Below are 24,046 nucleotides of genomic sequence, written 5' to 3' on the forward strand. Positions count from 1 at the left end.
AATATTTACCCTTAATGCAAAGCACGTCTCCTGGAAGAGATGTATGATGCTATGTATTAAAGGCAAGGGGCCACTACCCAGACCGGTTTCGACCTTTATTGAGGTCTCATCTGTGGGAGCCAGGCTAGAAATACCAAGATTTTGGTAATACAGAGCTTAAAAGTATTTTACCAGAACAAGTTACCATAAGGTGTTTTTTTTCCCTTTAATACATAGCATCATACATCTCGTCTAGGAGATGTGCTTTGCATTAAGGGTAAATATTAAGAATAGTGATCAGAGCTTATCCACCTTTACCATGAGTTGCACTATGTGTGGGGGTCACCTAGACTTGCAATACTTGCAGGCGCAAACTTGACTTACTTGTCTGTTTACTTACTTGGGAAATGGAGTAAAACCAGGTTTAAAATAGCTTGGTATCTTTAACATTTATTATACCCAAGGTAAAATACTTTCTACACACACACACACACACACACACACACACACACACACACACACACACACACACACACACACACACACATTGTATTTACTTAGATCTGAGGTTTTTCTTTTTCCTTGTGATTTCATGATGCAAATAAGAGGTTATATTATATTGATTACACTAATGGCATTAATTCAGTGTTGATATTGCAAATGTATTAAAAGCAGAATAACACACATCAAATACAAAACTGTTATTAATGAAGAGGTTTAAAAAGAAGACAGTGAGGTGGTTTTGTTTGCCATCTTAAGAGATAATTCAAAGCTGAACTCATTCAAGTGTGCAAGTTATTGGTGAAAAAATAATACTGCAGATTGTTCTTGAATTCCTCATATCAGTCGAAACAGCGTATTATGAAGGCTGATTCTCCTTGTTTACATTGAGTGTATTATACTATTATATAGTGAATGTATACACACACAGAGTGGGCTAAAAGTCACAAAGGGGTCTGAAGTTTTAATAACTTTTTTAATTAAATTTTAAAAATTTTTCTTTACAAATTTTATAAAGAAGACCGTAGAGATTAACCATGGAAAAATTCACAACTGAGCAGCAAACAGAAATTGTAAAATTTTACTGTCAAAACAGAGGATCAATAATTCCGACTCAATGAGCATATCATCTTCATTACGTGAGAGATTTTCCACGTGAATGGTATTGTAAATGTAAAACAAAAAATAAAGGAGTTATTAAATACTGAAACTCCTTCATGACTTTTGGCCCACATTGTATGTGTGTGTACACACATACAGGGTGGTCATAATTAAAGAGGACGTGTTCAGAGTCCTGTAGCAAAAAATGCACTGGACAAAATTTAACCAAATTTGATGAAAGCATGCTCTAGGACATGTTGTTTTTATTTACAGAAGATAAAAAAAATAGTACAAATTCTGCCTGCAAGGGACATTTAGCACTATAAGTGCATGATTTGGGATTAATTCAACGGTGATGGCTAGAAGAGACAACAAATCAATTTCCATGTTCATATAACTTACAGATGTGGGACTAAGAACTGCATTCTGTGCATGACATTTTCTACAGCAGAATGTGACAGATCTACATTGATTTACCTCACATGCTGCATTATTCTGTCTTTCAAGATTGCTAAATCAGGAACATGTCTCTCATACAAAAGGGGGTTTCAGATGGCTCCACAACCAAAAGTCACAGGGATTGAGATCAGGTGAACAAGGTGGCCATGCTGTGTTCTGTGAAGTGTTTTCATAACATTCACTATACCTGCAATCCAATGTGAGGTTGTGCTCCATCCTGACTACCATATTCTTCACTGCTGTAGTTACAGAACAACAAAGTTGCACAGCATTTCTTGATACCTAACAGCAGAGATGGTACAAGTTCACCAGTCCTGTTGAGCAAAGTTGTTCGAAAAAATAGAGACTGATAACAAATGATGCAGTGAAACCACACTGCACTGTGATTTTCCGTGAGTGTGTAGGGATCTGATTGAACACAAGGGTTATTTGCAGCCCAAATGCAGTGATTGTGTGAGTTAACACTACCATTCAGATAAAAATGTGCCTTGTCACTCCACAAGATCTTCCATAGCCATGCATCATCCACCTCCATTTGAGCTAAGAATGTCAGGGCAAACTGAAGTCGAGTTTCTGCATCACCATGAAGCAAAGCTTGAGTATGGGAGATCTTGTAGGGCAAAAACCTCAGCATTTCATGCAGGATTTTCCACACAGTTGCCTTGATGTTGCCACGAGCACTGCTGGACCTTTGTGCATTATTCATTCCATGTTCTTCAATGGCAGTTGCAACTTCTTCAACTTGTTGAGGAATAATCCATTTGCACCCTCATCTTGGCCTCACTGCTAAAGATCTGCTATTTTAAATGGTAAAATGATTTCTCTAAATTTGTCACTGGACCTTTTCCCTAACCAAATGCCAGAATTCTCGAAGCACAGCATTAGTGTTACTGCATTGTTGATAGTAAAGCTTGACTAGCAATGTACATTCCGGTAAGACGAGATCCATAGCACTTCAGTCTTGTCAGAATTATGCGAATCCGTTTCAGCCTTCCCTATATATATGTACAGGGTGTTCGGGATAAATTTGACAGTTTCGTAAGGAAAAAGAAAATCTTCTTTGTATCTATTAAATTTAATGAATTGACAAAAAAACATTACAGGCAGAGTTAATTACAATACTATCAACAAGATTTACTCAAAATAACCACCATTAGCATCGATCACAGCTTCAATTCTGCTTCGGAACCTCGAACAAGCTGATGCTACAGTCTCCCTGGGAAGGGCCGCAAAAACTGTTTTAATTTTATCCATTAACTGGGCTTTTGTATTACTGGAAGTGCGATTGGTGTCTTTTTCAACTGCGCCCCATACAAAATAATCCATGGGGCTAAGGTCTGGGGAGTTTGGAGGCCAAACATTTGGACTGGTGAAGTCGTAGAAATTTTCAGACAACCATTTTTGACTTTTCCCAGAGGTGTGGCAAGGGGCCGAATCCTGCTGCCATACATACGGCCTACCATTGGCTACCCTTGTTATCCAGGGCTTGACTACAGTTAGCAACTCCACGAACAAAGCCCGAATTCCAATGCCAGGGTTCTTCAACACCTGCTCCTGCAGATTTGCGAGGAATTCTGCTGTACGAACGCAATCAGATCGTCTGCTAGGGATCTTTCTTCTTGCTACATCCTCGTAGTCACCATTGCAAGTCTCTAGTTCATGCCTGATTGTTTTTACTGTATTCAGGGAGCATTGGGCAGCAGTCGTAATATCCTTATTTTGATGGCGGGCACGAATCATCATGATACAAGTTATTCTCTTCCATGATTCAGGTGGGTTCCAGCTATCCATCCTTTCTGACATCTTGTATATGAATGAAGAAGGGTCCAAACTTTTAAATGAAGAGAAGTGTGTGTTAATACATGTAACTTACGGAAAAATATAATTAATTATAAATATGTCAAATTTATCCCGAACACCCTGTATATATATATATATATATATATATATATATATATATATATATATATATATATATATATATATATATACATATACACCAACTCGTCAATAGAAACAATGAGATTATGCAATGGATGACATTTGGTGCTATAAGCACCAAATCTCATCTGTTGGCAGAATTTTGTACTATTTTTTATCTTCTGTAAATTTAGCACCAAGAATACCTAATTTTGCTCCAATTTGCATTAACAATTTCTGTAGTCAAAATAGCAAATTTTAGGTCATTCAAAATAATTTTTAAATTTTTAAAATAAATCTTGACTGCTCTGCCCATTTTAAATTATGCGAATAAGGCAGGTGATTATTATAAACTAAGAAGGCAGCCTGATGCTGTGCATTGATGTCAAAGGATATCCATAGGAAGCATATTTGACTGTATCTGCAAAGTTAGGAGAAAACAGGAGAATAAATAGCAGGTTTAAATTCTACGGTAGTCATGGATGTTGTCTTTAGGTAGGAGATGAATTTCATCGATCAGCATGAGACCATCACCCCACTAGAAGCCAAAGTGTCTCAAAAAATTTCTGAATATATAAAAAATAAATAAAAAAGTAATAAAAATTAATAAAATAGGGCCTTCTCCTATGATGATATCTCCAACTTCATGTGGTCGGGTGAGCCTGCATATTCCTATGTGCTATATTGGTGGAAGCATTGCTATCGCTACCTTTGGCCTGCTGGGTTGTACACTGGGTGAGCTCCCTCACAATTAGGGAGATGTTTTTTGTTCTCATGATCTTTATTGCCACATCAGCAGAGATGGCAGATCTACAATAGGTAGTTTGAGAATGATCATATTTCTGACATTTAAAGCAGCACAAAGGGCTCAGGATGTAGAGCCTAACTTGGTCATCCTGCTTTCATTGATGGTGGTTTAAGTGTATGTGTTGAAAGTAAGGATATTCCTGGTGGGAACCAGGTGACCATCTCAACATATGAGTATTTTCCTCATGGCTGCCACATACTGATCTTTCATTTTGAACTGGGACATTGAGGAGATCCCACTATGATATACTCCTCAAGTATAATTCAAAGTTTTATGAGTGATAACTGTCTTCCAAGACATGTTGCACAAAGAAGGTGCACAAAAATAACCAAGAGCAGAGCTTCTTGGCTGATTTTGGAGATCCTGCTAATCCTTCTGGATGAAGAAGAGTGATGTGCTCCCAAGTAGACATTCTTTAGTTGCGTGTAATGTTAAAAAGTTTGGTATGTTTGTTGCTCCTCTGATGTTTTTCACTTTTTATTTTGTTTTCATTTAATGTTTCATCAATGGTTTCTGGACATGGTTTGGGATTGCCGAGGCCCTGATAAACAATATGATGGAAAATTATTCATTCTCAGAGGGAATTTGATTCAACACTGGAACTCCCCCACCCACCCACCATGAGTCACAAATGGATGTTCATTTTCCAGCAAACAATGGCTGCACTCAGGAGTGGAATGCCAAGGATATACTGGATGAGTGCAGTCAGTAAGCCTTTAAACCCCGTCCTGAACATTGGGAAAGGAGAATTGCTGCAATACTTGACCCTTGCAGGCAATCCCACTAGATGACTGATCCTGACCAAGCCATCTGGGACTGTCTGTCTTGCCAAATCAGATGCCAAAGTAGTGCCAGACTACCAGGATAACCTTTCTAGATGTCCACAGATTGTATTACATGGCAACAAGGCATTGGATTCCAGTGATGGTGGTTTGGAAGACAGGATAGTAATGAGGACTCAGGAGAAGTAGAGCAAAAAAATAGGGGAAGAAAAGCATGGAAAAAGAATAAGAAAAAAAAATCACTGGAAAGTTCCCTCCATCATGAACAGGTGCCTCATGTGGAGGGGTAAAAATACTGAAGGAGGACTGGAAGCCTGTTATAATATATCATTCTTAAGTGCAAAAACAAAGTATGTGCACAGCTGGGGAAACAGTTGTGATCCTATTATCAGCACAAGAAATCATAAGCTCTTTCATGAAAATCAATCCAGATGCAGTATTAAAAAAGCATTTCACTGAGCAACAATGCAGTTCAGTATTGTACTGATGAAATGGTTGAAGATATTCAAAAACTATGGTTTCTAAATTGTAGACAACTGGAACTTTAAGCATTCAGCCTACACATGGCATTTTTTTTTTTTTTTTATCTCATGTGAGGTATTGATATATAAAAAAAAAAATTTCTTTTTTTGCTGGACAATTATTGCCATACAAAACAGGAAAAATAATTTTTTTTGTGTGCTTAAAAAATTAAATTAATTAAATTAGTATTCCTAGCACTAATATTGAAGCAGCCACTTCTGATGAAACACCAACAATGATTGACCAAAGAGAATGTTTAGCATTTTTGAAGGAAAAAAAAAGAGTCCTTAAGTCGGAACTGCAAAATTTGGAAATATGAAAATGATATGAAATATCCATTTATTTACAAAAAACTTTATAATGTTCTGAAAGTGTGTGTTAATTCATTAAATGAAATGAAGGCCATATCTTTGAATGGGCATCTGTTAGGTCAATTATGAGATCAAAATGATGAAATAACTATTTACGTCTGGCCTTTTTGATTCTGTAACTAAATTTCTTCTCGAATAAAGAAACCGATAATAAAATTAATGGAATCAAACAAGCATGTGTTTTTAACATGGCCGATATGTATATTCAAATTATAATGATATCCAATTATAATGGCATCTGTTAGGTCAATTATGAGATCAAAATGATGAAATAACTATTTACGTCTGGCCTTTTTGATTCTGTAACTAAATTTCTTCTCGAATAAAGAAACCGATAATAAAATTAATGGAATCAAACAAGCATGTGTTTTTAACATGGCCGATATGTATATTCAAATTATAATGATATCCAAACAAGACTATAGGGCAGAAATGAATATAATTCAAGTATGAACAATTATTTTTTAGGTTCTGATCCAAAACAAACCTATTTATATCTACCTTAAATCAAAGAAATTTTCACTGCTTTGCTAACTTGTCAATTAAGGAAAAATTACACAATTTCAGATGACAATTTACTACTGTACAAATTTATTTAAAGATTTGAAGACTAACATTGAATTACAGGATCTTCATGATGTGATTGTAGCAGAATGGATTCTAAAACCACATAAGTGCAATGTGTCTTTAGTTGAATTTCGTTGAAATGTCATATGATTTGAAGGCCAAATCTGTATTCCAAACTAAAATATTCTAAGTTACAAACTATAGCATAACTATTTTTGTTTCAAGTTCCCCAGTTCTCTTACAGAGTTTGTGATTTAGTTTGTTTTATGTGACACCTATTCACAAAGCTAAAAGTAAATAATTACCAAAAATACAAATTTTTGGTAATAAGTCCAGTTAGGGTAGAAATACAAAATAACAATGATGGTGACAATGTACCATGTAGTGATGAGCTTGAGTCTATCTGGTGTGAAGAAAGAAAGGGACGAAGAAATGCATTGCCATTCATTTTAGAAAATATGGACTTTACAACCGTGTTATAAATAATTCTTTTAATTTCCCGATGTTCTGACATTCATATTAAGGCATTATCAGCAATACTTTTCCAAAAAATGGTTACAGCCAAAACACTATTAACAAAATTCTCTACAAGACCTTAATAAAAAAACAAAGATAAACCAGACTACAATAAAACTGTAACCATTCCTTACATTAAAGGGACATCAGATAAAATAAACAGAATACTACAAAAATACAACCTCAAAGCCACCTTTAAACCTTCTGCAAAATTAAAAAGCTTACTCAACTCATCCAAAGACCCACTCCCTCCGCTGGCCCACCCTGGAGTATACCGTATTTATTGTACCTGTAATATACCATATATACGGGAAAACAGGATGCACTATTCCTATCAGACAAAAGGAACATAAATGACACATTAAATATAATAACTATGTTGAAGCTGGCCTTCCTGATCATGCCCTGAACACTTTATATAGAACTGACTGGAAAAGCACCAGTTGTTTACATCACACCAAAACAAAGTATGAATGCAAATTTAAGGATGAGATCCCCACCAACCACCCCAATCTGAACAATAATGATGGTCTAAAAATTCCAAGTATATGGAAGGCACGTATTCTACCCCACAGACCCTTTTCTCTCTAAGAGTTAACTATAAACAAGACTGTGGATAATCCAGAATCCTAAATCTAAAATAACAATTGTAATGTTAAAAATAGGACATCATTGTTACTGTAAGAAAATTATCTATAAGAAAGAATGTTTTTCTCATGTTATCTTAAAGAATTTCTTTGAGGGCCATACAGGACACACTGATGGCATTGCCACCAGAGAATGACTACAATGATAACTAGAACAGGCATAGGGTAAAACACTTGTGAAGGCTTGGGCCTATATCAAGTCTGGACGTGATGTAAGGATAGTATGCCCATAACCAGTACAAAGATTAATAAAAAAAAAATAAATAACCACTGGTGTACCTCAGGGTTCAGTCCTTGGGCCATTATTGTTCAATCTATACTGTTAAATCTAGAATGAAGAGATTTCGTTGTGAAATATCTCATTCAGGATTTTACCAGCATCAAAACACTGAGAGAAATACCTGTATTATAAGTAGAGATGTTAACTGCTTGAAAAATTTTAAATAAACGCTTTTATATTGGACTATTCTATGTAAGAAAATATTACCTGTTCTTGTAAATGTAACAATGGAAGAAAATTTGATGAGAATTATGTTAGTATGTAAAAGTGAGTTCAAAGTTCGCAAACGAGACTTCGGATTAGTAACATGCCCCACGGCAGTCACGTACGCACGGAGTAAGCTGTGCACAGGAGTTTCCCGGGAGATGTGAGGAGAAGTACCGGAACCGCGAGCAAAGGAGTAGTGCCGAGAGGAAAAGTATGACGCTATAGGAGCGCCGCCCAAGGTACGATATAAAAAGCTTGGTGCCGCTAGCTTGCTCTCTCTGGTAGGCTTTTTTCTTCTCTCTCAACTTTGACGCAGGTCACTCGAGGGGCCAAGCTCGAGTAATTCCCAGAGATGAAATACTTGAGAGTGGTCAACAGAACGGTGTCTAGATGCAGTTACGCAGCCGAGTAGCGAGCCAAGTGCGGGCATTTCGTCAGTAAAGCGGGAGAATCAACGAAAGCTGATAGTCATGCTAGACCATGTGGACCAACTTAAGCAGAGCTGTTCTCATCTACATCGGAGAGGATAATTCATGATTGTGAGTTCCAGGCTGGCCCATCAAAAAAAAAAAAAAAAACAACAACTGTGAAGGAGGAGGAGGAATGATCTGTGGAAAGAATTGTAAGGATCGAGAGATAGACCCGATAAAGTCTGAAGGTCCCGGTAACGTACGAATCTTTTAGTTTCCTTTGTGTGTATAAAAGAACTTTGTGTGTAATAATGTGCAAAAGTATTCATTAGTGGGACCTATATAAGATACGAAACAGGACTTTAGAGCTTAGCTTGATACCAGAATGTTTTATCTTTGAGAGTGAATTCTGACATAGTGTGGTGTTAATTTGTATGTAGTATGTTATAGTTTAGTAATGCTTGAAGTTTGATGAGTTAAGCATTGAGAGAAATTGTAGATCTGATTGTTAGAGATCAATGAATTGATTCATAAATAATATTGTCTCATGGTAGAATTCAACTAGGAATACTGAAGTTATGCATAGTTAAGTTTGTTAACTTAGAAGAAAAATTTACTTTAGTTACATAACAAGTCTTGTCAATTTGTATTGTGAAAGTTTGATGAATAAACCCTTTTTCTTTCACCTAACAAATTGCCTGATGAACGAATCCGATGCACACTCATTAAGTAGAACCTGAGCGGAACTAACTAATTGGGGAAGACCATGACTGCAATGAGAATTTAAAATAAGGGATTTTGCTAACTTGGTAACTGTTATTATATAGATTGTATAACCGTGTGTCACTCTGAGAGTGCACTCCTTGATTAAGAAGCTTTTTCTAATCTAAGGGTTCTGGATGGCACTAACAAATAAATTTTCCAGAATCCAACGAGGAGACAGCTCCAGATTTTCAAATAAAGGAATTGGCTCTATCCAGGGGCAGTTTCTTTGTTTATCGAATTCGCACACATGAGCAATCTAAGTGACGGCCACAGAATTGATAGGTAGTTTGAATATCGATAGGGCACATAAAGGGGAATCAGAAAGTAATGTCCCCTACCTAAATAATGACATATTAGATCATAACAATAAAAAAGAACAGGAAACAACATTTATAACAATACATTAATGACATCAAGCAGGGTCTATCATCAGATGTGCAACTGTTTGCCGATGATACGAAGATAGGCAGGGCAATCCAAGGATGCTACTTCAGCAATTACAAAATGATTTGAATAGACTGGAAATCTGGGCAAATGAAAATGGCTATCAGTTTAATGTTAGTAAGTGTAAAGTTATGCACTGTGGCATGATTAGAGTTACAGTGGCATATTATACTAGCAGAATTTAAAGTTCAAAGGTCACATAGCAAAAGTTGCAAATACAACACTCAGAGGGAAATTGTGATGTTGAAGTGAACCTTTACATGTAAGGATAAGGAAGTCATTTTGCTTCTTTATAAGGCTTTGATAAGACCACACCTGGATTACTGTGCGCAGATTTGGTCTCCCGGGTTCCAAATGGATAAAGAAGCTGTGGAAAGAGTGCAAAGAAGAGTTACAAAGATTATATCCGGATTATGGGATTTAGATTAGGACAGATTGTGGTCAGAGTATGCTGTGATCTAATTACAAAAATTATCAATGTTGGAATGAGAACCTTTGTTCCTCACTCTATTCAGAATCCCCAATAATCAAGTCAGAATTCTCCAAGAAGAATCCAAGAAAACAGCCTTATAAGTGACCTGAGCAAAAACTGCATTAAGAGTTTGCATCTAACTGAAACGAGCAACACCTTGCAAAATTGTCATTAAGTGTTAAATCTAACTTTGAAAGAGTTAAATGCAGAACCTCACTGCTCGCGACAATGGCAGTCATACTTTCTAATCTTTCACAAAAGCCGTCGGGCACAACTTTTAATCCATCTGTTCTTCTGCCTCTCTCTCACACCCAAACTCCTTGTGTTGGTAACTTAACTATTAACTAGAACAAAGTATGTGCCATGATATACTGATGGTACCTACCTACCTTGAAATTTTGTCGAGACTAACACTCATTATCTACTTTTTTTTCTTTTATAAGCAATACAAATTAAAATTTTTATCCTGAAAATAGTAGTACATTTTCCTTGATAATTAGTTCAAACTATCATAAAATGGAGATGTAAAATGTTTGAATTTTAAAATTTTGGTTTCAGTGAAACTGTATGAAAGCTGATTAAAATAATTTCTAAATATCCTAGGGGAAAAATATAAAATACACACACACACACACACAAAAAAATAAATAAATACACACATGCACAAAAAAAAATAAATAAATACACACAAACCTAATCTTATTACTGTTTTCAATGTCAAATAAGGTGGTGGCTTTTTTTTTTTTTATTATTTTAAAAAACAGAAGAAAGATTGCAAAACTTCTAACACAGCAATGATATGTGGGGGCAAGTGGTAAGAGAAAAGATGGGATATACTGATATGTTTCTGAACTGGTTAGAGGTTGTTTAGCAGTTTCTTACACTAAAACGTTTTCTCTTGAGAAAACAGTGTGAGAAAGGCATTTCCTGTGGACATCAGCAGTTTCCAAAAAAAAAGTTGGCATTTTTTTTCACTCAAGACAGTACTTCTCTTCTGACCAGTTACTTACTCTATATTATCTATACACTATATTATGGACAGAATAAATCTCTGCACAGAATAATAACTCTGTATAAATTCTAAATTCAGCTACCCTTGGAATATTGTTCTGATCTTACTTTCTAAAGCAAAAACTAAAAGAAAGGACATCTTACAGACTTTCTTCAGTCACTTTCTCATAGAAGAAAAGTTTCTACATTGTTCCTCTCTTCTACAGATATTTTCATGGCCACTCTTCAGCAGAATTGGCATTCATTATACCTCCCATTTCTGCCAGATTTAGAGGAACCCGAGCAACTGTAAAGGGATATTGAGCAGCTGTTGCTCGGGATCCTGTAAATCTGGCAGAAATGGGAGGTATAATTTACAGGAACCTGAGCAACTGTAAAGGGATGTTCAGCAGCTGTTGCTCTAATCATAAGACATGCAATTAAAATTTGAATTTTAATGCTTTACTCCAAGTTTTATCTACCTTCCCCTTCATGCTCATTTTGATTTAATGAAATCATCTGTGATAAAAACACACTGGCAGTAGTGTGTTTTTATGTTACTCCCACTCATAATAGGTTGTAAATATGGTGTGAGTGGGCTATTATTTATTTTTTTTTTATTTTGTTATTTTCTTTATATTTTTTATTTATTTTCTACATAATCCAGAAACTTCACTCTAGAGACCAAACATGGAAGAACTTTTTAAAGCTACTACAAAGACTCCAAAAAGTAGGGCAGTGGTCTCACATTGAGTTAATTTCATAAAATTCATTTCAAATCTAAAGACATTCACAAAAAGCTATGTCAGTGACAGGATTAGGCCAGCAATCTGTTGGCTGGGATAAATACTGAAAACCTTGGCTCTCCACATATATTGCAGGAGGTGTGAAAGGTTTTTAAGGGCCTGATTTTCAAGGGTACACATTCATCAGATTTACCATCCTAATGATATGGAGCTAAGAGACAATGCAAATAATTGCTACTACTATTTAATAAACATTTCAGGCTTTTTTTTTTTAAAGTCAAAACATGTAATAAAAGTAGCCAAATTTGTCATCAGCCACGAGACTAGTATCTCATTATAGTGCAATACCATTAAGAACCCAAGATGAAGACAACTCTACTACTTGAAAGTGTAGCATAATGTTCTCATGAACCAGATCCAGATTTCCACGAGTTACCAGTTATGTGGACATGTCATTTGATAACCCAAGGAGGTGAATGTTTTTTGTGAGAGAGAGAGAGAGAGAGAGAGAGAGAGATGAAAGAGAAGATCATCTCATTCTGAGAGTATCAGCAAAAAGGAGATTCATTATATGCTAAAAGTAGTGATTGTGTTTTGCAATGATGGTAAATGGAAATGGTGGGAAGAAAACATGATCAAATGGATGGTATTCTCTCAGCTATCTTATAAAAATATGGCTCAACAGGGCATTGAGAAAGCTGTCCAAACAAGGAACACTGCTCCCCGTTAGCAGAGCTAATCTCAGGTGGTATGGTCACTTAAATAGAATGGGAGAGGAAAGATTAGCAAAACAAGTGTTCTCTGCCAGGTTGGCAGGAAAACGACCCAGAGGAAGAACAAGATATAGGTGGATTGATACGGTGCAACGTGCCCTAGACGATAGAAATATAAGATCTGATAATGTTGGAGTCTTGACAAGTAACAGACTGATTTGGAAGAAAATTGTAGATAGGAAGTTAGTAATGATGTAATTTTTTCATGTAGTACTGTCATATCCTGTACACCCCTTGAGGGTACATGGCAGGAATTTGATGATGATGATTTTTTATCTATTTACACTTTGGTAAAGGATTAAACAAAAATAAATTACTTATTAAGTATAATTTACTTTGAAACCAAGGAAACCAAGTGAAAAAAATGTTATACATAAAATCTGGATCATGATTAAAATCTGTGGTGGAATATATCATGCTACATGCTTTTTTCCTGATTGATGGTTGAGTGCATAGGCAGTGCTTGGAAATTTTTTTTTTTTTTTTTTTTTTTTAAATTTTATTTTTTACTCGAGTTGCTTCTTGTGGTATGAATTAGATTTAATGGACATAGTACACAGAATAATGCCTGCCAGATTCAATACTGTTGTACATTGACAAATGTGTATGCCCTTCATTATAGCAATTTTCTAGTATCAGTCTGTACACTTTCCAAACAACACTCTACATTAGAAATCAATGATTGTAAATATGTGGTTTGGGGATAATGGAATACTGCAGTGGACAACAGAGAATCCTACTTGAACCTAATGCAGTTGACTTCCAATACAGCAAACAGTTCTTAAGACACTCAATGACTTAAAAGTCCCAACCCAAAGCACTACAAGTAAAATGCTAAGCTAGAACAAATATACTACACAATAGCATTTTAATTGCCATTCTTTAGTGGACAAAAACACATAGCAAACTGTTTTTTTGTCCAAACAAAAAACATCTATAAAACCTGATCTATAAAATGATCAGGTTATAAGACATGACTAAGACTTCATTATTATAACTTATTTCAAAGAGAGAGTGATGCAAAATATCCCAATTTTGTACCAGAAATTATTAATTATTAAGGCCAAAGACAAAGCAAGACATCAATTTCTGATAATATGGACATTCTGTATTTGTACATGCCCAATGACTTCTGAAAGATTGTGTGCACGTGCGCACATGTGTGCTTGCATGAATGAATGTATATATAGACAGATATATATCCTTCAAGTTGAGAATGAATGTTGTCAAGAAAGGGATGAGGGCTGGATTTTTCTCTCATAGAGTGGTGCATGATTGAAATGGATTGCTGTTGGATGTTGTGTGTGCAACTAGCATGAATGAATTCAAGAACAGGTACGACAGCTGGTGTGAATAGTATGACTTCCTTCAATGAGTTTCTCACTCCCTGGCAGTCTCTCTTAATAATATATATCTTGTCAGGTGTCCTCTCCCTCCAGGAGATCAACTACCATGCGTCTCCACCATGTCCTATTCTGCACCTCTTTGCTGCATTCCTTGCATGACATAGGTCCATTCTTCTATAATTTTTCATCCACTCCAGTCTTTGTCTTCCTCACCTTCTCTTTCCCTCAATAGTTCCTTCAAGAGATGTCCTTTGTAGCAATTGTGTCAAAGAATATGTCCAAAATAGCTGACTTTTCTTTTTTAATTACTTTTATTAGGCTTATGTTTTCACCTACCATCTCTAGTACCTCTTTATTTGTCTTTTTTGTCTTTCGTTGATACCCTCATAATTCTTCGCAGCATCCACATTTTGAAGGCATCCAGTTTTTTCGCATTCAGATTCTTAGTCTTGTTTTCAGATTTAATTCTCTAGATGTCAGTAGACTTTTCATATTATTGAAGGTTGACCTTGCAATTTCAATACTACTTCTAATTTTCCAATCTTCTGTCTTTCCATTTTCTGTTATCAAGTGTCCAAGGTATATATATGTTTGCACTTTATCTAGTTTATTTATTTTCGAAATCATCCCATTTCAAATTGGGATGATTGAGGGTTTCATCTATAAGAATCCTGAAGTCATATTTGTTTTCAGCTAGAAGAATCATGTCATCTACATATCTTAGGTTATTAATATTTCTGCCTCTTACAATGATTCTTTTGAGGTTACTAATTTTATTAAATATTTCTTTTGTGTGCAGATTAAAGAGAATCGGAGACAAGACATAATGTGTCACAAATTTCCTAACTGGGAATTCTTCTGAGATCTCTCCTCCATCCATGCTTATTTTCGAAAGAATTTCAATTAATTGCTCATGTTGAACATTGTCGAATGCCTATTTTTTTTATAATCTATGAAACACAGATACACATTTTTTTGTTTTTCTAAATATCTTTCTATGATGGTTCTGACGTTGAAAATACCTTCTCTTGAACCTACATTTTCCTTAAAGCCACTCTGTGTATAATTTATTTCTCTTTTATTTCTTTCAAGAACAACATATAAAATATAAAAGAACTTTTGATACTTGACCAATGAGGCTAAATTGTCCTGAACTCTTTACATCTCGTAGCTTTTGTTTTTTTGAGAATGGGAACAAAAATGGTGGTTAACATCTTTGGTCAGAAATCCAGTCTCATGTATCTTATTGCATACTTTTGTTAAAAAGTTTAGTCTTTCTTCATCTAGAGCTTTCAACCATTCTGCCAAGATATTGTGCATTCCTGCAGCTTTATGTGTTTTTAATTTTCTGAAGGCATTTTCAACTGCGCAAAGTAAAATGGATGGTCCTAGATCTGTCTACTGGAATATTATTTCTTTGTTTTTCATATACTTTTCTTGTATATCCAACCCATCTTTTCATGATTTCTTTTTTATCTATTAGAATATGGTCTTTTGAATCTCTAATGATACTTGCATGATTTACTTTATTTGTTCCGTTTTCATTTTGCTGATCTTTACATGCAGTTCTTTGCTTTCTATCAAGGTTTTCTATGTCTGTACATTTATTCCTAATCCATTCCTCCTTGGCTTTCTTGCATTTTAAAAAAAATTTTTTATTTCTATCATTTTATATTTGGGTTTGTTCTTCAACTTTTTTCTCTGTTCCATCATCTTTAAGATTTTGTCATTTATCCAGGATTTATTCTTTTTTCTTTTTAATTGTGGAAGCGTATTTTTAGCTGCTTCATTAATGCTATTTTTGAATCTATGTCTGTTCTTGTTAATTTCATCAATTGGTCTTTATTTTCTGTGAGTTGTGGTGTCAGAGTAGTTAAGGGACTTTCTAAATTCTTTTATAAAGCAGTCTTCTTGGTTATTAAGTTAGTCTGAATTACAAGTTTCTCTAATGAATGGTTGTTTGGTATCTTAAGTTTTATTTTGATTTTTTTAATCACTGGGTTATGGTTCCATCCTATGTTTTACTACAGGATATGTTTTTTTTTTTTTTTTTTGTGTTATTGCATTTTGGAATCTTTTGTTCATTATTATATAGTCAATTTGGTTTCTATAGATGTCTCCAGGGCTTTTCCATGATTTTCCTTTTCGATGAAAAAACCAATGACTTAATAAATTATTAAGTCACTGGTTTCACAGAACTGGATCAATGTTTCAATTCTTTCATTTCTAATTCCAAGCCCTTGATTACCAATGCAGAATATATATATATAGGAAGCCTAACATATATAGATACAGTGTACACACACACACACACACACACACACACACACACACACACACACACACACACACACACAGTATCTATGTATGTTAGGCTTCCTAGACATCTAGTGACAAGTGGGCTAAAGGAGCAAGATCTGCAGAACTCAAAAGTAATTACCAGGAAAAACTGGAGCATGAATGAAAATTGACAAGTCAGAAATTTCATTCAAAAGGCTGATGCAGCAGTGCAGCTTCATTATCAAATGCAAGATATTTAGTGAACTTCAGCTTGAAGCACTGAAAGCTCAAGCTGTAAAAGGAGACTGTACTGACCAAGAATATGAATGGAGCAGAACCAGATTCAAATGTGCAGAATGCTGAAAATGTCGAAAATATATAAATAGTTGAAAGGAATCTATCAGAGAAGGAACAAGAAGTTGCTACGAAAATTTTCAAGCAAATGAACAACAACCTGGAACGAGTTAGGTTTCCAGTATTGAGGCAAGTACCTCAACAAAAAACTGAAGGAACTTCTATAAGAAGTCAATAAAGCTGCAAGGGCTATTCGTACTGGAACTATTGGACAAATGAATCAACCTTATGTACTCAACAGCCTATGCAGTAACATCTGAATTAGGCTATAAGATTAGTGAACCCAAAAGTAGTAAAGCTCAGGAACCAAAGTGGAAGCATCGACTGGAGAATAAAATTCTTAAACTCAGAGCAGACATGAGCAATTTGAAAAACCTTAAGGAAAAGAAGCTGAAAAAACCAAAACCCCAAAATACCCTCATAAAGAGGTATGATATTAGAACACGACCTACTGATGAAGTATTAGAGGAACTGAAGCAAAAAAATAAACTAAAATAAGTAGATACAGTGCATGCATTGAACAGTACAAATAAAATTCGATGTTCTGCACAAATCAGCACCAATTTTACAAGAAAACTGATGGCTGCAGGAATGATAATCTTAAAGAAAACAAATATAAATACTACAGACAAAGAAAATACACTTAAATTTTGGCAAAACCTATGGGACAACCCTAAGAGGCACAATAATAAGGCAAAGTGGATTGAAAAAATTACGAATGAATATCAAGAACAAAAAATAGACTAACTGAAAATAACAACTGAAATGGTTCAAAAGCAAGCTAAAAGGATAAAAATATTGGTCAACACCAGGGAAGAATGAATTACATGGGCTACTGATTGAAATATCTGACAGGCTTGCACGAAAGACTTGCTAACCAATTTAACGATGTTTTAGAAGGACAAAGCAAAGAAGAGTGGCTCACAGCAAGCAAACATTTTTGATCATAAAGGATAAAGAAAAAGGTCCAAAGTCAGAAAAATTCCAACCAATAACCTGCCTACAACAACTTTTAAGCTAATCACAGGCATACTAGCTGACAAAATATACAGCTATCTTAAAGCAAATTCTCTTTTTTCAAATGAACAAAAAGGTAGCAGCAAAAATTCAAGAGACACAAAAGGCTAATTGCTGATTGACAAAATGATTCTGAAAAATTGCAAATGTAGAAAAACCAGCCTTCATATGGCTTGGATAGATTATAAAAAAGTGTTTGATTCAGTGCCTCATGGTTGGATTTTAAAATGCACGGAACTATTTGGTATTAGCAAAAACATACAAAAATTTTTGCAAACCAGCATGAAAAATTGGAAAACAATGTTGGTTCTGATTGGAGAAGAAATTGGGGAGGTAAACATAAAAAGGAGCATCTTTCAAGGAGACTCATTATCTCCTTTAATATTTATCTTGTCATTGATCCCCTTAACTAGAATTTTAAATAAAACTGCTCATGGTTATCAAACTGCACAAAAAAGTGCAAAGATATCTCACCTTTTATACATGGACAATTTGAAACTGTACGCAAAATCAGAGAATGAACTCGGATCATTGCTTAATGCTGTGCACATATTCCGTCAAGATAAATCAATGCATTTTGGCTTAGACAAATGCGCAATTGCTGGAATAACAAGAGAAATGTTTGAAGATCTGAATGAAAATGAGCTGCTCAATGGCAAAAAAATCACGGCAATAAAATTTGAAGATAGCTACAAATATTTGGGAATTTTAGAAGCATCAGAAAGTCTTCACGATCAGATCAAAGAAAAAACTAGAGCAGAATACATAAGCCGACTAAGAAAACTCCTTAAGTCAATGCTTAATGCCGGAAATTTGATAAAGCAAATTTCCAGCATTTTAACACTTGGGCCATACCTGTTCTGAGATATTCAGCAGGCACTGTTGAATGGACCCAGCTAGAGGTGGAGAATTTAGACCGAAAAACATGAAAATTAATGACAATGCAACCATGTCCTCAATCTTCGCAGTGACATTGATAGGCTACGTATCATGCAAAAAAAGGAGGCAGAGGATTATTAGAATGTTGAAGAAGAAAAACGAAATCGGAATGATTATCTACAGCAAACAACAGAAAAACTAACTGAGGAAAGGAAAGAGGGTTTATTTAAACCCATGGAGACAAAATTGGAGTACAACACCAACCAAGTAAAAGTGAGAATTGAAAGATGGGAAAATAAGGCACTGCATAGAAAATACCTTCACAGCATAGAGGACAGCACTGACAGCAACTTGACCTGGCAATGGTTGAGAAATGGAGCACTAAAGAAAGAAACAGAGCCAGTAATTTTTTTAGCACAAACAGGCTATTAAAATCAATGTTAGAAAGGCAAAAATACAAAAAATTCAAGAAGACAGTAAATGCAGATTGTACGAAGAAAAGGAAGAAACGGTAGACCATATTATAAGTGGATGCAGCAAAATCGCACAAACTGAGTACTGTAAAAGGCATGATAATGTAGCTAAGAGACTACTGGAAACAAAGTTGACAAAAAATTGACTGAGAATGAAAAAGTTAAAATACTCTGGGATTTCAAAATCCAGACTGACAAAAGCTTGGAATGTAATACATCCGATATAACAGTGATTGATAAAAGTGAAAACAAGGGTTTCACAGTATATCAAAATATCAGTAACAGAAGATAGCCAAATTGACGAAAAAGAAACTGAAAAAATTACAAAGTATCATGAGTTGCAAGTCGAAGTTGAACGAATTTTGCAAAAGAAAACAAAAGTTGTTCCAGTAATAATAGGTGCTTTAGGTGCCACATTGAAACAACATCTAGAAGCACTCAAGTTCATCACCAATTTCCTGCCATGTACCCTCAAGGGGGTGTACAGGATATGATAGTACTACATGAAAAATTAACATCATTACTAACTTCCTATCTACAATTTTCCTCCAAATCAGTCTGATACTTGTCAAGACTCCAATATTATCAGATCTTATATTTCTATCATCTAAGGCACTTTGTACCGTATCAATCCACCTATATCTTGGTCTTCCTCTGTCGTTTTCCTGCCCACCTGGCAGAGAAGACTGGTTTTGCTAATCTTTCCTCGCCCATTCTATTTAAGTGACCATACCACCTGAGATTAGCTCTGATAACGCATTCCTGGATGTTGACAATGTCAAGTTCTTTCCTAATATCCTCATTTTTAATACGATATTGCCATTGATGCCATCTGTTCATGCTTCTAATCTTCCTCAGGACTCTCATATCTGCAGTCTCTAGTCTTTGGTCAAGTGTTTTACTTCTGATCCAGCTCTCAGATCCATAAGTTAAAACTGGTTTGAAAACCGTCTTGTATACAGCTAATTTAGTGTTCCGACTAATTTCTCTCTTATTCCATATGAATTTATTCAATTCACTTCCTACCATACCAGCTTTGTTGATTCTGTTGTCTATTTTCATATTTAATTTACCATCTTCACTAAAAATCGTGCCTAAGCAGTTGAAATGTTTTACTTGTTCCACAGGTTTTCCATTCACAACACAGTTGACATTTTCAACAATTCTACCTATTGTCTTTGTCTTTTTAATGTTGACCTTCATACCATATCTATTACAACAGTTATTCACTTTAGTCAGGGAATCTTGCAAACTTGTAGCGGATTTATTCAGAAGTTTAACATCATCCGCATAAAGCAAAGAGCTGACATTAACATCTCCAATTCTGATATCATGTTTAATACCACTTTCTTTTATAATGGGATCCATATAGATAATGAATAACAGAGGGGATAATGTACATCCTTGTCTCACACCAGATTTAACATTAAACCATCTTTCTGTACTTCCTTCAATTCTAATTGCTGACTTACAACTCAAATAAACACTAAGTATTGCTTGATATAATGTCCCATCGACACCATATCACTGTAGCGTATTGAATAGCTTCTCTCTTGGCACTTTGTCATATGCCTTTTCCAAATCGACAAAGCTTAAATACAGACCTGTGTTATATTCCCGTGATTTCTCCACTATTATGTCGTAAAGTGAAGATCTGATCCTGACATCCTCCATTTGACCTGAATCCAGCTTGTTCTTCACCAAGCTTTTCTTCCACAATTCTTCTCAACCGTTTCTCAAGTATACTTGCATATAACTTACCAGGAACACTCAGTAGGGATATACCTCAGTAATTCTCACATTCAGTTTTATTTCCCTTTTTATATATGGGTACTATGAGAGCTCTACTCCAATCATTGGAAAATCGTCCCTCTGTACAGGCATTCTGAACTGTGCAGTGCAGCCACTGTAAGACTTTTATACCATCATACTTCAGCATTTCTGGTCGAATATCATCTACTCCTGCCGTCTTTCCACATTTCAAGCCTTTGATAGCTTTTTCTACTTCAAGTATGGATATGTATTCCTGACTGCATGCCTGGTCAGCGTTTTTTTTTTTATATTTTTTTTTTTATTACTGTGCTGTCATCACTGCTTGTTTCATTTAGCAGTTTTTCTCCATAATTCAAGGATATCTTTTTCTCCCGTTTTCATTTCACCTTTATCATCTCTAACTCCTTTTACAGCACTCTTTCCTCCATTACTAAGCTTCTTCAACAACCTCCAGAATATTTTGCCACCGTCTTGATATTTATTTTCTATATTCTTTCCAAAGTCCACCAATGACTTTTGTTTAGCTAGTTTTACACACTGTTTAGCTTTCTTACATTTATCTCTGTATTCTCTAAGAGCACAAGCTGACTTATTTGCTAAGAACTTTTGATATGCTTTCTTCTTTTCCTTCACTGCCTCTTTAACTTCTGGTGTCCACCATGGAGTTTTAATTTTTCTATCCTTGCAGACAACTTCACCACATGCCTCTCTAGCTGAATCAATCAGGATTTTCTTCAAGGCTTGCCATGGAATCTCCAAGGTTTGGTTCCTGTTCTCAAACTCTTTCATTTTTCTTCAATAATCTTTGTGTATTTTAGTCTACAGTTCATATCTGAAAGATGTTCCACTTTTATTCGCTTTAAAACTTTCTTACATGTTATTCTTTTCAATATGAAATTCAATTTTATCCTGCTCAAGACATAAATGGTGATCACTTCCAATTTCAAATCCTCTGTACACTCTGGTATCCTGCACCAGGGAGAAAACATCACTATCAACAATAACATAGTCAATAAAACTTTTCTTATTCCTTGCCTCTTCTTTCCATGTGAATTTGTGCACATTTTTATGTTGGAACATGGGGGTAATAATAACCAATCCATGTCCTGAGCAGAAATCCAACAGATATTTGCCATTATTATTAGCTTTGCTCTTTTCTCCAAATTTTTCCAAATTCCTCCACTTCTACCTGAGTAAAACCTTCTGTGGTACCATAGGCACAAATAAGTCTCATTGTCCAGTTACCCATTCTCATATTTGCCCACATTTCTCTACTTGAGACTGCCTGCCATTCAAGAAGATTAGCCTCTTATTTTGTGTTGAATACTATAGCTACTCATTTTCCTTGATTGTCATTGTTTGAATATAACATTTTGTATTTATTGTTCAGAAAGATCTCACCGGTTTTTGTCTTTTTTGTTTCAGTCACTCCTATTATGTCGATCTGGTACTTATCTAAATCCTCGGCTAGCTCCATTTCTTTGCCATTCAGGCTTCTTATGTTGATAGTACCGATCTTTAACTCTGGTGATGTTGAGTTGGGGTGTGTTTTCAGATTTGTTCCAGTAGCTGACTTTTTGCTGTTTGCCCTGGTTTCCTGGCAAAAACAACGGGGGGCTTTGTTTAACTGGGCGACACCCAGCAGGCATGAAATTTTGTCATGTTGTATTTTGGTTTAACCAATAAGAATACAATTTGGTCCGCTAAAAACCCAAATTGTCAGCCCATCCTTGTTCGTTCAGTATCCAGGTAGATACCCAACAGAGTGCACCACGAGAAGGTGAGGATTGGACATTAGGTCAGAAGGCCTGGTTGGTTCTCCACTTACCTTTAAAGGCTATGTGGAGGTCTCCTCTCAGTTATAGAGCTTTGACCTTTAAGCACTCAAGTTAGAAGCACTAAAAACTGGGCAGCTGCAAAAGGCTGATTTGTTTGGCACAATATTCACATTCAGAAGTTATTTACACAACTCTCATATGCCCTTGGGTAGGAATTGAATTAGTGGAATATACATAGCCTTTTACTTAAGGCTGAGAAAACAAATCAAGCTTGGATGAATATTATCCAAGAATATTATATACAGTATATATATCATTCTTGGATGAATATTATCCAAGAATATTATATACAGTATATATATTATCCAATATATTAATTTCGTAAAGTCAGGTAGTTCTCACTTTATGAAATTTTTGGATCGGAATTTTTATTTTAAAGTGTGCGCAGAAAAGGTGATTAGGAGCGTGTACGAGTATGGCATAAACTTTGTACTAAGTTTAATGATAATTTTGAAGGCTTTGAAGACCCAACAAAGATCGTGGATTCTGAAACTCAAGCAATCTTAGGTATGACTATAACCAGTTGCAAACGGAAGTTTCGGAAGGTGATGTTAATGAGCTGGTTCAATTTCACAACATGGAACTCCCTCACCAATGACTCCTTGAATTAGAGGAAGAAGAAAGAATTGAAGAAAAAGACAAAGAAGATAACAAATATGATGCTCCAACTTGGTTTTTGGAAGAAGCATTTAAACTTCTCGAAAAAGCTCAAGTAATCTTTGAGTCGTAAGATTCAGACTTTGAACGATTTAGTGAATTTTCCTGCGAAATGAATAATGCTTTTACTTGCTATCGAGCTACTTTAAACGAAAAGAAGCGAAAGTCAATGAAGCAGATGACACTCGTGGCCTTCTTTGAAAAAAAAAAAAGATGCACCAAAACTTTCTAATATATCTCCTACTACCGCAATGACTGCCGATTCACCGGGTGATATAGAAATGAGCTAATTTTTTTTTCCAAAGAATCTTTTTAATTTAAAATATGTAAATCTTGGACAGTAAAGTCTTTTTTTTATCATTTAATATTTATTTTATATATTCTTTCTTAGGAATGTAACTCTCACTTATAGCATTTTTTCTAAGGCAAATAAGCTCCCGCTTAACGAACGGTCACCAGGGACCAATTAATTCATAAAGGCAGGAACTACCTGTGTGTGTACACACACACATATACACACATACTTGGAAATGAAGATTTAGTGCACGTGCATAGACAGTATATGCACACTGTTAGTAATTGGTGTAAGAAATATTGTATTTTTTTAAAAAAGAATTATGCAGTAGGAGCTCTAATGAGCATAGTTGATATTCATTTGGGACAACATAGC

General features: G+C 35.3%; 1 protein-coding gene across 1 annotated transcript in view; it reads right to left on the reverse strand.

The window, feature by feature from the left end:
• The window catches only part of sav (scaffold protein salvador), a 136,484-nt gene that overhangs the window by 11,280 nt on the left and 101,158 nt on the right, over nucleotides 1–24,046 (reverse strand). The gene's annotated exons all lie outside the window — the stretch shown is intronic.

This window comes from Typopeltis vanoorti, chromosome 11 (assembly GCF_054136105.1).
Source record: "Typopeltis vanoorti isolate ZY-2024b chromosome 11, IOZ_Tvanoo_1.0, whole genome shotgun sequence".
Lineage (NCBI taxonomy): Eukaryota > Metazoa > Arthropoda > Arachnida > Uropygi > Thelyphonidae > Typopeltis > Typopeltis vanoorti.